This window comes from Lytechinus pictus, chromosome 9, assembly GCF_037042905.1.
Source record: "Lytechinus pictus isolate F3 Inbred chromosome 9, Lp3.0, whole genome shotgun sequence".
Taxonomy (NCBI): Eukaryota; Metazoa; Echinodermata; class Echinoidea; order Temnopleuroida; family Toxopneustidae; genus Lytechinus; species Lytechinus pictus.
In genome coordinates, this window is record NC_087253.1 from 15735922 (window position 1) to 15751554 (window position 15633).

The window sequence follows — 15633 nt, forward strand, 5'->3', positions numbered from 1 at the left end:
ATCACATGAAAAGTGATTTTATGATTAACTGAAATACTGACACAGATTACTTACTAAATATTCTGACAATAACATGGATTTAACATTTGCCTTGAATGAGTAAAGAGATGAACATGTTTTGATAGACTACGGATCTCTGTGCAATGAACAATTTGGGGTTGATTAAGTGAAAATTTGAAGAATTCCGTGTAGGGTATGAATGAATAGATGTGTTCATTGTATAAAAATTGTGGAATGAAGTGGAAGCATGTTATTTATGTACTTGAATATCAGCAGTAAACTTTGAAGTGAATTTATGTCAAATATTGTTAGAGTCTTTATTTTATGGAATAATGGGTTTGTGTGTGCTAAATACTGCGAATCAGTACAAATTCGAATAGCTTTTTTCTGTAATAAACATATTGTATTAATTTTAGTTTTTGCACAGGTTGCCCAAACTATATTGCAGTACGATATATATGGTAAAAATAATGAATTGTATAGTGTAACATGGTTAGTTTGTGGAATACTGTTTTTCATTTTTGTAAAGTACACCGACGTTTCTCGAGATACTAGTAGTTATGCAACGTATGTGTTCGTTCCAATTTAAATTTTCATCTATTGTAAAACCTAAAAATTTTGTATCCTTTTTTCTTTTCAGAGGAGTATTGTCTATGGTTGTATTGTAAGGAAATCCAGCAAAATGTGAATGTGTATGTTTGAAATACATAAAGTTTGTTTTATCTATATTAAGTGAAAGCTTATTACACTTAACCATATAGATAGTTTTGGCAATTCACGTCTACTAAAGTTTTTTAAACTATTATGTGAGCAAAAAATGTTTGTGTCATCTGCAAATAATACAAATGATAACAAAGATATTACATAAGTCAAATCATTAATATATATTAAAAGCAAGGGGCCCAATATTGACCCTTGTGGAACTCCACATATTATTGATTGAAGGTTAGAAGAAATATTATTGTGAATTACATATTGTTCTCTATCTGATAAACAACTCTCAAACCATGATAACGCAATTCCTCTAACTCCATAGTTTTCAAGTTTTTTAATTAAAACTTGGTGGTCGAGAGTTTCAAAGGCTTTGCTTAGGTCCACGAATACTCCTATTATATGTTCTCTATTTGCCATTGCATTCGTAATTTTACCGTATGTATGTACTAAAGCCTGGTCTGTTGAATGTCCTTTCCTGTATCCATATGGGTTTGAATTTAGAAAATGAAAAGCATCAAGGAACGTGTAAAGTCTGCTGTAAATAATTTTTTTTGTAATACGTTGGATATGCTGGGAAGAATAGATATTGGGCTGTAATTAGTTATTTCATGTGGATTGTCTTTTTTTTACCAAATTTACCTAAGCAATTCTTAGGGAATCAGGAATTTGGCCGGTGCTGATCGATAGATAAAAATGTGACTCAAAGGAGGTGCAATATAATGTAGGATGTGCTTATTCTAGCATGCCCTTGAGATTTGCTAGATTTGAGATATTTTGTTATTTCAATTATTTTCCTGAAATTTGTGGGGTTAAAGAATGACGAGGAGTCGGTGGGTGTGGGAAGAAACTTTGCATAATTTTGATTTGGTCTGTAAAGTTGGTTTGCCAATGAGGGTCCTATGTTAACAAAAAATGAATTAAAGGTATCAGCTACATCTTCCGAATTTATTGCAACATCATGAACCGTGAAATTATCTTTAGGTAATGTTTTTTATGTTTTGCCTATTGAATCATTTATAATCTCCCAAGTGGCTTTCATATTTGATTTAACTCTAATGAATTTCTCGGAATAAAAAGATTTGCGAGCAGCTCGAATTATATTCGTTAGACTATTTCTATAAGTTTTATATTTATTTTTGTTTTCAATAGAAGGGTTCTTTAGGAATGCTTTGTATAGCTTATTTCGGGCATTTATGGACCGTAGAATCGTATTCGTAATACATGGCATTTTAGCTTTCCTTTTTTGACAGGTGATACCAGAGGAAAATTGTTTTCGTAATATGTCTGTAATTTTTTGTTAAAGTTTATGTATGCTGTATTTGAATTAGACTCATGAAAAACGTCCAACCATTCTTCACTTGCAAGATCACTTTTAAATGATTCAATATTATTAGGTGATTATTTTGTATATATCATCAAATTCGATGTACTATCTCTTACAATATCGTTTTCGCATAATAGAAAAACGGGTAAATAATCAGAAATGTCAGTTATTATTTATCCACTTGTAGTATTTCTGTTTAATATGTTTGAAAAAATGTTGTCGATAAGACGTGTTGAGGAATGACTGTCAATTCTGGTCGGTTTATCTATATGGTGGGGATAATATCCAAATGAATGCATAGTGTGTAGGAATATATCATGTTCAGTAGTTTGAGATAATAGATCAATATTGAAATCAGCCATTAAATATATATATTTGTTTCTCTTGTTTTGTGATAGTATGGAGACATGTTTCGAGGTCTTCACAAAATGAATTTACTTTACCATGAGGAGGTCTATAAATTAACCCAATAATTACATTTTTTCCTTTAGGATTCATGATTTATAAGAATAAAGACTCAATTTGTTTTAATGATATTTCTTTTCTTATTTTGTTCTGCAAATGATCACTGATGTAAAATGCTAAACCTCTTCCTCTTTGTTCTTCACAATCTCGCCTATATTATAGTTTTGCAAATTGAAAATGTTTGGTAAAGTATTGTGAAGCCAGGTTTCCGTGACACCAATAATATAAATTTGGATTTATTTAGAGTGAGAAGTAATGATTCAATTGATTCAAAATTTTTGTTCAAACTTCGAGAAATTATGTGAAGTAAACTGAAATTATGTTCCATGTCTTTGAATTTAGAAGTAAATTCTTCAGTTGAGTAATAGTTAATATCATATTATGTATTATTTGTATTGAAAATAGAGAAAAAAATCCATGTCACTATTAAAGAGTAAATTGTGATATTACCAATAATTCATGATTATAAATATAAATGATTTGTATATAAATTTTCTGTATCAGATTTGTATGATGTTGGTGGTAAATGTGATGAGATGAACAGAGAGTGAAATTTTGAAAAATAAATAAAGGATTAACATAGAGTAAATGTTGGTGTAGAAGGTGATACTGATGGTGGTGATGATGATGATGATGGTAGTGGTGGTGGTGGTGATGATAATGAGGATGACGATGATGATGTTGATAGTAGCGGTGGTGATTCATCGGAGATGAATTATGAAATTTCATAACGGAATTTCAAAGAACACTCAAAATATTGAGTATCTCAACCATGATTTTTATGTAACTAAACTAAAGGAACCCTTTAAACACACACACAAAAAACACATTAATCCACGCATGAAACGACATTAAGTTATATAAAAAGAATTTGGAGCATTTTCTCTTTTTTTTACAATGAGTTGCAAACAAACACCATCGATTATTCACAAGAACATATTTTCACTTTAACGTATATACACGAATTCTCTTTAGTATTTTTAACACAAGTTTTAATTTGTGTTTCATTAAACGCAGATTTTCAGGAACAAGCTCCATAACTGTCAAAGCAGAGTGGGTGCTCTTCTACACATTTGAATGCTTCTTTAAAATAGTTCATGTCTTCTTATCATGGTGCTGCGCCCTAGGTTCGACACAAATATCAATAAGCAATTGGGTGAAGTTGTTCCTTATTTTGCTCATAAGTTTGTGCTATGCTTACGGTCCTAATTTTTCTGTCGATATGAAAATATGAATATAATAAAAACAAAAACAAAAAGGTCATTCTTAAACACTATAAATAAAAATATCAAAATGAAATAAAGATATAAAAAATAGTTTGACGGAAATGCATCCAGATGGATCACATTTTGTTACTTCACTGACTTGCATATGAGACTTCCTTTATTTTTTCTTTATTTTTGCTTAGACTATATTGATTCTTTTTATCTCTCGGCTCGTTACAGGAATATGTAGGCCAAACATTTGACAAGATGTTTCACTCATGCTTCTTTAAACACTTTATAAAATATCTACCAAGTCATAACAAGCCACAAGCATGATAGGAAACATAAATCATGGAATTGGTGATATACCATGCATGTATTCTGGGGGACCCTCGGGGCCCGACTTCCCAGGTAATAATAATAATAATAGAGTATTTCTAAAGCGCCAAATCCACATTGATTATGTGCTCAAGGCGCTGCGAAAAGGAAATAAGAGAAAAATTACACAGTACAGGAAGGGACAAAGATAAAAGAATGACAGTCATGACAATGAAAGGAAACTACTGGAAGGCAATTTTAAACAAATGTGTTTTTAGGGTAATTTTGAAATGATCGATATTTGAAATACTACGAATGGAATATGGCAACTGATTCCACAAGGACGGCCCAGCGTGTGCAAATGACCGATCCCCCCATGATTTCTTGGATTGAGGAACTGTAAGCAATTCTGAATCGGAAGATCTTAAACGTCGAGGAGGATTGTATGGCATCAACAAATTAACATTATATTCTGGGGCAGATCCATGGATGCAGTGAAAAACTAACAATAATAACTTAAATACAATACGGTACTCAATGGGTAACCAATGCAGTGAGGACAGAACTAGAGTTATGTGAGTAGAGCGTCTGATAAGGGTAACAATACGGGCTGCAGAATTTTGTAATTTTTGCAAGCGTGAGAGTTGGGATTGTGGAAGCTGAAACAAAAGAGAATTGCCAAAATCAAGTCGAGATGATATCAGAGCATGTATTATCTTTTCTGTAGCGGAGCGGGTTAAATACTTGCGAATGATGCCTAAATTACGCAATTGATACCTGACTGATTTACACACGGCAGTGATCTGGGTAGACATAGACATTGTTGAGTCAAACAAAACTCCAAGATTCCTGGATGATTTGGATGGCATAACATTAGCATTACCTATTCTCAAAGAGGGAAGTCTTATCTTATCTAGTGCAGCTTTAGAGCCAATAAACAGCAGCTCAGATTTATCTTCATTTAATTTTAAAGAATTGCTGCTCATCCACCTATTGATATCGTGAACACAAGCCTCAAGATTTTTTACAGTATCAATGGCATTGGTCTGGTTAGGTAGGAATGATGTGTACAGTTGAATATCGTCTGCATAACAATGATATTTAAAACAATGGCATCTTAAAATCTGTTTAAGACCACCCAAGTACAATGAGAAAAGGGTCGGGCCTCCGACTGATCCCTGCGGTACACCATGAACTAATTCAGCAGGATCGCTCTTTGAATTGAAAAAGGGGCGCCAAAAAGAGGAAGAAAAGATAAGGAAAGAAAAGGGGGAAAGAGAGAAAGAAGAAGAGAAAGAGAAAAGGGGGAAAAAGTGAAGGGGAACGCCGAATTGATTTACGACCTAGGGACGCCAAATTGATTTTCGAAAATTGACGTTCGACTTAGGAGCGCCGAATTAATCTTTAACCCAGGTGGGCGCCGAATAGCTGCACGACTTAGCGGCGCCGGATTGATGTTCATCCCATGGGGGGATTCGAATTAATGTCCGACATGGGGGTTCCGAATTAATGTCCGACATGGGGGTTCCGAACTGATGTTTGACTTAGCGGCGCCGGATTGATGTTCATCCCATGGGGGGGATTCGAATTAATGTCCTACATATGGACGCCGAATTGATGGTCATTTTGGGGGCGGCGCTGAATTGAAGTTCTACCTCGGGGCGGCGAATTGGTGTCAGGCATAGGGGCGCCGGATTGATGTTCTAAATAGGGGGCGCCGAACTGATATTCGAAATATGGGCGCCGGATTGATGTTCATCATAGGGGGGGTGCCGAATTAATGTCCGACCAAGGTGAGTGGAATTAATGTTCAACCAAGGGGGGATGGCGCCGAATTGAAATTTTACCTAGGGGCGCCAAATTGAAGTCCGACATAGGGGCGCCGAATTAATATTCGACATGGGGGGCGCCAAATTGATGTTCAACCTCGCATCAATTGTTTAGTAAGGTGACGATCCTTTTTATGGTTAGAATGTCTAACTTTGGGTCGAAATATTAAATATTTTCAGCTCGCGCTTCGCGCTCGCATGAATTGTTTCGTTCGATACTCTGTTCCTCTGTTCATGATTACAAAAAGTGTTTAGGAAGTCCAAATTTAAGCTTAGAATATCATCTCGCGCTTCGCGCTCGCACAATGGTTTGAATAGATACCCATCCTCTTCATGAATACAAACTGCGCTTAGAATGTCAAGTTTTGGGTCGGAATATCAAAAAATATAAACTCCCGCTTCGCGCTTGCATAACATGATTGGTTAGATACCCATCCAGTTCATGAATACCAATAGTGCTGAAAATGTCTAAATGTTAGGTCAGTATATTAGAATTTTTGAGCTCGCGCTTCACTCTAGCTTAAATTTGTAGATAGATACCCATCATATTCATGATCACAAAAAATGCTTAGAATGTCCAGTTTTGGGTGGGACATTCACAAATTGTCAGCTCGTGTTTTGCGGCGCTCGCATCAATTGTTTAGATATACATATACCTATTATGTTCACGGTTGCAAAAATTGCTTAGAATGTCCGATCGGGACACATATAAATGAAAATATAAGAAATGTTCGATGAGTAGAATACATCTGAAATATTTCTCATTTTAATAGAGCTTCTCTGTAACAATGAGTAAAAAGTTACCCAATATTCAGGGGAACATGGTTGTTTCGTAACAAAATGTACGTTTCATTGTTAATTTTCAAACATTATTGCGTGAAAACTAGTGTGAGTTTATCCAACAAACATAATTGTTACCTGATATTGTTCAAATCCCTTTTTTAAATGTAAAATATAACCCATTTTTCTATGCAAAACTAACAATTTTTTTTTCGATCGCATAGGGTATATACACAAAGTTCACGAACTATTCTAAAAATATTATCATAATGGCCAAATTTGAGGTTAGCAAACATTTATGAGATTGTCAGAAATTGAAGCAGTTCTGGCATGAACGACAGCATTACCACTTTCGTGAGTGTAATTTCCACTCTTTCGGTTTTCATAGATAACTATAATCGCTTATATGTTAACGGTATTTGGTGTTTTTTTTTACATAATATACATTTCCCACTTACAAGGGAGAATTCTGACCGGCTGCCATATTTACAGGTGCACGCATATACGACACACAAATTGAATATTTATTTATGCCAAATATCCATACGTTTGCTTGGCTGATGAAAGCATGGTCATTGACTATGAACTACATGCACATAAAGAAATCTTCAACCATGTCCAAAATGTTGAGAACCTCCAGGAAACGACCCCAATGTAATGACACTTGACCACTGTAACTTTCCAAACAACAAAAGTTATTAGAGTCCCACAAGGTTCCAATCTGTGGCCACTCCTTTTTCAGATGAATAGTTTACCTATACAATGCACCCATGATGCTTTGGCTGGTGTGTACGCTAACGACATGCACGGCTCCATGTACAGTCAGCGAAAGTTGTGTTACAGAAGTAGCGCAAAAATACCGAACAATCCTAATAATATTTCGGTAGTAATGCGATATTTAGGAGACGAGTCAGTTCTGCCTACTTTTTGAAAAATTGATAGTAATTCTCATATGTGTGTGATGCTCGGCCAGGTTTTGACCATATAATACACACATGCATATACCTTCTGGTGACCCATCATTTTTCTTGTACTCTTTTGTTGAAGTACATGAAATACAGCCAATGTTCTCGTGGGATTCTCCCCAACGTTGCATTTTCCTATGGTAGCTTTTAGACCGATTAACAACAACAACAGCAATAATAATAATAATAATGCTGATGATAATAATCATAGTAATAATTAAATAAATTGTGATAATAATAATAATCATGGTCCTAATAACAACAACAACAATAATAATGATAATAGTGATAAAAACAATATTACGGTATTTTTATAGCGCCATCTAGGAATATATAATCTACTCTAATAAGCGTTACTAGTATTATCATTAAAACCATTTTAGCTCAAGCTGCCGGTCCAGCACTCAGTGGATAAAACCTGCCGGGTATACCCGTTCACCTCACCTGGGTCGAGTGCAGCACAGTTTACTGATTTCTTTTCAGGATGAAATCAGCGCAGTCGGGCTGATATATACCCACTGCGCAGTACTCCCACCTATCATTTACATCAGTGGTATAGCACCACGCTGTGACAGCATGATCTGGGTTGCGACAATAGTTGTGATCGCCTACATGGTTGTAGATGTGGTCATGAGGATAGTCGAACGACCAAATTTGGCAGGTACGACCATAAATCGTCTGAGACAAGGTTCCCGTGTAATTCAGTCCTTTGTAGTCATACCAACACGAAGAGATGTCTGCAAGAAAGTGGAAAGGAAAAGTCAAGATTTCAAAACGTAACTGGAATAATTGCTGAAATATTATGGTAATTTACAGACAACGTAACAAGAACGTTCCATCGAAATGGTGAGATAATTTATCTTGCATGTTAACATGATAACGTTTTTTTATCGACTATCCCGACTTTTCGCTGTGAAACGCAGACGGACTTTACGACGGTATATTGATTTCGGAAGAGACTTATGGGCCCGTCGTAAAAAACTGTCCTGCAATGCAAGTTGTGTGACATGAGAATTTGTTGTGTTTCGCATCTGCAACGGAAACATTCAATCTGCGTTTCGTGTGCAATTCTGGTTGCTACTATGGTAACAACGATATATCCGATTTAGGACGAGTTTCCAGAACCAGATTTGATTCCTCCTAGCGTTCGAGAGGCCGCCCGGGGGCACATTTCCGTTGACGAGTGGATACCAGGCGCGAGCACGCGTAAAAAGGGAAAGAGTGGTCACGTACGTTACGTATAGGCCTATGTAACGTTATAAGGGTGTCAAAAACGATGTTTAAAATACTGAAAAAAGGGATATATGCAATACTTGTTAAGGAGTGCGCTTTCATAATCTGGAAAAGACTTTCTTCCCTTGTTTAGCTGGAGAGGTGATCTGACCCATGGAATCAATTGCCAGTGATCCACCAATAATCCACATTAGATGCAACATCGATTCGATGGACTCAGTAAGTTTTTCCTCAATATGTACTCGATTTGTTCGAAAAACGACTTTCTTATCCATGTCATAATTTACGTTTCGCATGTCTCCAGCCAGCTGCCATAGTCATGATAGTACAGCCCCGCCGCGGGCTCAGGCGGGCATATGCTATGATGACCAGTCGTACATGCATGGAAGCAAGATTTTAACAATTTGGAATGGCATACATGGTATCGCATAAAAGAACAGTTTTCTACGTTCGATTCTGTTGACTATAATGTACAACCAATCTTGAAAATTGAGTCTATGATTAATTGTTAACTTTTGTGTTACCGGACCCTAATGTCGCGTCCCCGAGGTTGGCGAAAACTCGCTATTATCGGGCCAAGTCGACATACGAAAGGCAAAGGTCGAGATTCAATTTTATATCCATGCACAGCGTCCGCGCACCATATTCCTTTGGAAACGAATCCAGACTGCTGGATACAGATCAACATCAATGTGCGGGCATGCTGTCGATATGAAATTAAATCTCGTCGTTTACTTTTTTATATGTCAACGTGCAAAAATAACAATTTGTTGAAGCTATCTGGAGAAGTCGATGGCATGTTTAAGCTCCCGTTAGTGGCGTACAGATAGGGGGGGGGGCCTTGGGGGCGCTTGCCTAATATTCTCCCCAAAATGTTTACAACCAAGACAATCAGAGAGAAGGATGAAATATATTACTTTCTGAATATTACGTTAAGATTTATCACAAAATAGAGTTTTGTAATAAAAATGCCGACTCTTTGTTCGCTCGCTTCGCTCACTCGCACTTAAAAAAATTGCCCCCTCAAAATTAGTGGCTCATTACGCCACTGGCTCCCGGACTCACACAACTCGTCATTGCACAACGCGCAATGGGATAAGTCTCGCCCTTATAATAGCAAGGTGGTGGATTCGATTACCAGTATAGGTCTACATGCAAAACGGGCAAGAGCTCAATTGCCAAATTTTTACTGTTTAATCTGGATCGAAGACCTTTCGCCTGACATAGGGTCTAGAAATCAGCTTACCTGTGTTCCAGGATAAAAACTGTGCGACAAAAGCGTATGAGAACTCTTTATTTCTGGTTTTCTTTCCCCTTACATTTCGAGGTCTCCATTAATTTCAAGCTCTAAGCTTGAAAAGGTGGTCTCCCATATTTCAAAAATAATATTAAAAACAATAAATTTTCAAGTATAGTTATATTTTACTTATAATAATAATGTTATTTGTATCTATATGCTATTAATTATGTTTTCTTTTTGCTTATTGCTCTGTTATGCTGAAAAATTAAATCATTATACATTATATACTTTTGTTATTGGAATGTGGAAATGAAATAAAATAAAATGAGAACAAAAGTGAATCCAAGACGATCTAGTTGTGGGATTGCCTCTACAACCCTTACAGTTGAATTTGATCAAATTACTTCCCTTGTTAGTGAGCCACACCCCCCCCCCCCGTCTCCCTGTTTAGATGGAAACGTTACACACGTTTATGTATTTGTAATATCATTCGCTTGTTAAAAAGATGTATATTGTTGCTGATGTCAATTTTTGCGATTATCAACAAAAGAATTTAAAAAGGGAGATTAAAAAAAACTTACTCCCCCCTTTCGGTGATGGGTCGCATTCCGGGTCAAATAAACCGACGGCACAGTACTCCCATTTCTTCTCCGGATCAGTGGTATAACACCACGCAGTTCCCATTTCATCGGGGTTCCGGCAATAGTTGTGATCCCCAACATGACGATGTTTTTGCTGATGCGGAGTGTCAGATGCCCAATTTTGGCAGATGCGACCAGACAGCGTCCGGGACAAGTTCCCCGTGTAGTTGTGCCCATGAAGATCAAGCTTACATGGAGGAATATCTTTAACCAAAAAAATAAAGCCTGTCTTTATTTTTTTTGTAATTTTCCCCAAATGTGGTTATTACCAAAAAAAATTGATTTTATTAATGTGTATGCTATAAAAAAAAAAATTACGATGTGGGGGACATGAAGCGAGAACGCGTTTTAGAGGATTACGAATAGAAATCAATCTGATCATCTGATCTTACTGGTTTGAAACGGAGGACAGTTTCACTTCCGATCCGGGACGCTTCTTCAGCTCGTCTGAACTGGCGGGATATCGTCGTTGTCGCTTGATGACGACGTACAATCAATGTTATTGTCTTTGAGACGTCGAGGAATTTTTCAGAGGATAAATTTTGCAATTTTACATGGAAATGTATTTTGTTCGGGTGCCTGACTAAAATGAAAAAGCTGTGTGTTTTTCTATTTGATAATTATAAAACCTATTCCAAAGAATGGGCTGGACTAAAAGATTCGGGATACAATCTATCCTGTACCTTTTTTATATAAAATCCCTAAATTTGTAAAATTAATTCTTAAAGAGCCATTGCTAGATTATGTTTGATTAGAATATCTAAATTTGCACAGAGAATTTCTAAGATTGAAATGTTATACTGTACTAACTTATATTTAACATTAGGCCTATTGACCATTTTCCTAAGCTATATACAGGCTTTACAGTTTCCATTTATTGTTTTGATTCTTTATTTTTGTGTCATCTTTTTCTTTCTACAAGTCTACGAATGTCCCACATTCGTTATTTTGTGCAATAATTTGTGTTGGGGTATTACTCTAAGATCAAGATGGTAAGGATTCTATGCCATTCTTCTTATCATCATCATAATTAAGGTCACTGCTGATACTACTTTCATTTTCAAATGTAAAAACAAAATTTTACAAAGAACTAACGAATGAAAGAGATTTGGAGGTTACTTAGTTTGGGAGATTGCCATTTTAACACACTTTACATTACCATGACTTATAAAAAGAGTAAAATATAATAAAGGCCTACAGGCTTTCAAGGTTCGAAATGAATTATCTTCAGATAAACAAAAAGTAAAACAAATTACCAAACAAACTAAACAACTAAAACAACTAAATAAAACGTATGTTGATAGTGATATTTGACCCTACCTGGGGCTAATGTAGTTATTCCTGGAGTGGTTTCAGATGTTGAAATTTTGGTTGATCCTGTGGTAAAGCCCGATGTTACTCCTTGATCTAGCAGCATTGTCTTCATACTCGGTTCTGCTTTAATTTCAAGAGTGGTTCCAGCCCCAGACGTTATTCCCGATGTTATTATTCCTGTCGTTTCTGCTGATATTTAAGGGATTGTTTTGAAAAATTTAGAAAGCATGATCAGTCATTTGCCCATTCAACTGGTGGTGGTGGTGATTTTTTACCTGATTGCTAAGAAAGCATGAATGCTTGTAAGCAAGCAACCAGAGGACCAACGGCTTAATGTCCTCTCCGAAGGACCTGGTACTGAGGATTAATGCCTTACCAAAGGGCACTAGCGCACCAAGTGGGAATCGAACCCGGGTCATCAGAATACGAATCCCCCGCTCTACCGACTGAGCTATCGCGCCTCCAATTGCGATATAGCAATTACTATTTTTTATTTCAAGTGCATTAAAGAGGTATAAATTCGTTTTCTTTTCTTAAAAACATTCCCTAAGAGGTATTTGTATCAATATCATTGATCCCTTATTTACAGTACACATTTTTGCTTTTAAAACTTTCCCTTGAAACTTGACCACGTGTGAAATATGCCCTAAACAGTTTCACCGAAATAATACGAAATCTCAAAACGTCATGTAACTTTTTTATTCCTTGTCTGATATGAAGAAATGTTAATTATTTTCTTTGTCTGATTTTACCTTGTCTATTTTTTTTTGCCTGGAGTACATTTTCACTTTTACTCTCAGTTATAATAATAATACAAAACATTTATAGGGCGCTTAATACGGGTGTTTCTAAGCGCGCTGTGTTCTGTATTTAACTTTACATGGGAAAAAAATTCAATGGGCATAACACAAAGGGTGACAAAAATCATTAAGAGAGAGAAAAAAATACTAACAGATTAAACAGATTAAACAGTTACTAACAGTTATGCTAACGGATGTAAGCTATATTAATTCTTTTCTGTTATTTTCTGTTGAAATGAATGAATTAAACTTTGAATGTACTTGCCTTCACTTCGAGATGAATGGTGACAAATCCTGCTATCCATAGTCTCCTCACACCAGCCGTTCGTACAGGGGTTTCTTTTGCAGTCTGAAAAGGTATTGGGGTTACACGCTCTTTGAATTTATCCTATAACCTTGCATTTTTTCTGGATGAAACGGTATTTTTTTCATACAGCCGTATACACTTAAAAGGGTGATAATTACTAGTTTTACATAGATTAAGTAGACCTGTCTAGCTTAAAACCTGTCTAGCTTAAAAACCATTTGGATTTGAACCCCCCACCCCCCACACACACCATGCGTTTATCACGGTTCCATGTCATTTGCTCTGGCGACAATTGCTCCACTGTAAATTCCACACATTAATGGAATTACCAACTTCATCCCTGGATTTAACTTTAACACTATATCGTGTATACCCTATCCTAAACCTAACATAACAACCTCTTGAAACCCTAACCCTATATACATGACAGACGAAATTAAGCCCGGAGCAATTGTCGCAGGAGCAAATGTCGTGACACCTTTGAGACTACTTCATTAAAATATGGTATTAAAGTGTAGCCCTAAAAAGTTATTTTGTAGAAGATATTAACTGAAAATGCGTTTGACAGGAATATTGTGAGACCTTCCATGACGGAAAATTCAATTTGATCGTCAGAATTAGATTTTTAAGATATAAGTGATTTAAAGCTCTTTTTAGAGAGCCCGCACTTGATACAAAACAATGCCACAGAAATTTGAATTTTAATGGTTTAGAACACAAAAAAAACAAAGACAGAAAAACAAGTTGATTGTCACTGTTTAATGGAGTCTCATTCTCTTCATTGATCCTTTACTACAGCTTTAGCAGAGCTTTAAGCACAGAATGTATTTTCTTATTATCAACACTGGAATTTATTACTTATCGAGTGGTAGCATAATCACTGCACGAAGAGTACAAATAAGAAAGTCAAACCCGGGAGAAAAACAAAGACGAGTACCTATAATTCTTCTCCTTTACCTTCTGAGCGGAATGGTACCTACCAGTTATTGATCCTTATGGCAAAAAGATGATAAACTTACTATCAACTATGATAAAATAGTTGCGACCAAAAAATGGAAAGTTTGATAAAACTAAAAAAATAAGACTCGTCTTCAGAATTTCGGTCGTGACATTATCGTCGTTTCATACACATTACGGAGAGAAAAGTCCATTAACTCCCAACAAATAATTAATTGAACGAATTTCAAACAAGTAAGGTTTTCATATCATTGCTTGAGAAAAGGGCCCATATGTCACGAACTATTATTGCATTGACGGCTAACAGCGTCCATGCCTTGTTCCTCATTCCTATTCCGTAATTTTCTTCTTTTTCTTCTGCAAAATCCCATTCATTTAACACATAGTTTTTGTTAGTCTTGCCCAGGCCCCGTGGCCCAGCCAAATTCTTCAAAATATGGTAGTCATGTTGTCCAGGACCCAAAATTGTGCACCTTATATTCCATGCGTGACCACACAGGCGCCATTTTGTCTATTACAGGCCTATTTGCATACCATTCTTTATTCTTTCATATTTCTGTTACTTATTATTTTTTTTAACAAGTGCACACCTAGCTACCAAGAATGCGTATAGCATTTTGATTGATTTGAATGCAGGATAAAAGAGCACTGTCGATTTAATGCCTTACTCAAGGGCATAGGTTCCGCGGCCGAACTTTCCATAGCCAGGCGCCTACCTCCAGGTCACACGGGCCTAACTACAACTGGCAGGCCAAAGATATTCATTCGAGCCAACCCATTGCTCAATTTTGAAATTTGATATTGCTGATTGACAAAAATGAATGAATATGATTGACAATCTAACACTGATTCTAAGGAGGGTACCTACTGAACTTCCTTTTTCCAAATTGGAAAGATATATCACTACTTTGGAACTATTTTTTTTACCGGCGGAAGAATTATGGCCATTTTACTCTCTCAAGTGATGAATTTGATCCTGTTAGGTGTAGTCTTGATAAATGCCGATTTATTTTTAAAATGAGCCAGTCGAGATACCCTTTTCTGGTCAGATATGGAATCTCAGACATCCTGTCCACTGGTAGTAAACATTCAACCCTCGACTTTCCTCCTTATTTTTTATGATTTTTTTTAAGTGCCACTTTAACACACGAGTCTATGGGAAATGAATTAGGCCTGTGATACCTCCAAATTTGTATTATTACCAGGAATTCTGCACGCCCTATGACCGGAAAGAATCCCCCATCTGATTTTCCTTCCGGAGCAGCTGCCTTCTCTGAGTTCTCTCGCGGAGAAATGAGAACGGATGAGTTTTGGGACGTAGTGTACCATAGCTCCATTGTATAATTTCTTCTTACATTCGTTGAACATTGGTAGGGTGTAGTTAAGGCCTAAACTGTCCGATCTACACGTATTAGTTCCAATGAATCCTTCCGATGAGACGAAAAGCCATACATGTACTGTGGAAAACGGAAATTCGGGAAAACTGTAATGTAACAATTTTGATTCTGTGCAGACAAAATAATGAAAATTGTCCATGTCGC